Source organism: Arachis hypogaea, chromosome 5 (assembly GCF_003086295.3).
Source record: "Arachis hypogaea cultivar Tifrunner chromosome 5, arahy.Tifrunner.gnm2.J5K5, whole genome shotgun sequence".
Taxonomy (NCBI): Eukaryota; Viridiplantae; Streptophyta; class Magnoliopsida; order Fabales; family Fabaceae; genus Arachis; species Arachis hypogaea.
In genome coordinates, this window is record NC_092040.1 from 79208986 (window position 1) to 79211051 (window position 2066).

Sequence of the window (2066 nt, forward strand, 5' to 3'; positions counted from 1 at the left end):
GAAAGGTAGGTGGGTGTATGGGGAAGAGTGGGTAGATGTAGGTGGTGAATGAAAAATAGAAGGGATGATCATGAATGGAAAGAGAGAGGGCGAGGTAGGTGGGATCCTGTGGGGTCCACAGATCCTGAGGTGAAAGAAATACCATTCCTTCACCATATGGCATGTAAATTGCCTTCATGCATCATTCTGGCGTTCAACGCCCATTGGTGCATGTTCTGGGCGTTCAACGCCCATGTGATGCATGTTTCTGGCGTTGAACGCCAGTTTCATGCTTGTTCCTGGCGTTCAGCGCCAGTTTGTCCTCTCTGTGCACCATCCTGGCGTTTAACGCCAGGTTGTTGCTTGTTTGGGCGTTCAGCGCCAGAATGATGCTCTGTTCTGGCGTTGAACGCCGGCCAGATGCACCTTCTGGGCGTTGAACGCCAGCCCGTGCGTCCTCCAGGGTGAAAAATTTTTTTCTTCTGTTTTTGACTCTGTTTTTAATTTTTTTGATTTTTTTCGTGACTCCTCATGATCATGTACCTAATTCAACACAAAAATAACACTAAAACAAAATAAAATAAAATTAGATAAATAAAATTGGGTTGCTCCCAACAAGCGCTTCTTTAATGTCAATAGCTTGCAGTGGCTCTCATGGAGCACAAGATGATCAGATCAATTTAGTGTGTTGTTCACACAAACTTAGAGTTTGGATATGGAATTTGAACCAAACTTGGAGTTTGGTTGTGGCCTCACAACACCAAACTTAGAGTTTGACTGTGTGGGCTCTTCTTGACCTTGAACTGAGAGAAGCTCTTCATGCTTACTCTCTTCTGTCACAGAGGGATGGCCATGTGCATTAAACACAAGGTAGTCCCCATTCATTGAAGGACTAACTCTCTTCTGTGACATCTATCACAGCTTCTGCTGTGGCTAGGAAGGTCTTCTAGGTGATGGATTCATCATCTTCCTTCTAGTGTTAGGATTATGAATCAGCAGGATGTAAGGCTTCAACTTTACTAGCACGTCTTACTATTCCATAGCTTGTCTATTGATTATCTGCCATGCAATGAGAACAAGGAGGGTTGTACCTCAATGATCCTGCTTCTCCTTACAGGGTGCATCAGATTTATCCCTGACCCAAATAATAACTTTTTCAAAGCTCATGGTGCCAATGGTGAGGTATAAGAACTTTCCCGGATCTTGTTTCTTTTGAGTAGGTTTTCTGAATCCAGTTTATTCTTAGGTTCACTTTCCCAAGTCTCATTACCAAACAGCTTGGCATTCAGCTTCATGATAGCTCCTAAATATTGAGCAACTTGCTCTCCAGTCACATCTTCATCCCCTTCAGAGGATGAATATTCTTCAGAGCTCATGAATGGCAGAAGGAGATTTAATGGAATCTCTATGGTCTCTAGATGAGCCTCAGATTCCTCTGGATCCTTAATAGGAAACTCCTTCTTGCTTGAAGGACGTCCCAGGAGGTCTTTCCCACTAGGATTTTCATCCTCCTCCTCCCTAGTGCATTCGGCCACTTTGATTAAATCAATGGCCTTGCACTCTCCTTTTGGATTCTCTTCTGTATTGCTTGGGAGAATACTGGGAGGAGTTTCAATGACTTTCTTACTCAGCTGGCCCACTTGTGCCTCCAAATTTCTAATGAGGATCTTGTTTCGTTCATGAAATTGAAAGTGGCTTTTAACAGATCAGAGACAATATTGGCTAAATTAGAAGTGTTTTGTTCAGAATTCTCTATCTGTTGCTGAGAAGATGATGGATATGGCTTGCTATTGCCCAGCCTATTGCGTCCACCATTGTTAAAGCTCTGTTGAGGCTTTTGTTGATCCTTCCAGGAGAAATTTGGATGATTTCTCCATGATGGATTATAGGTGTTTCCATAAGGTTCACCCATGTAATTAACCTCTGCCATGGCAGGGTTCTCAGGATCATAAGCTTCTTCAGAAGCTGCCTCTCTAGTACTGTTGGATGCATGTTGCAGTCCATTCAGATTTTGAGAGATCATGTTGACTTGTTGAGTCAACACTTTGTTCTGAGCCAATATGGCATTCAGAGCATCAATTTCAAGA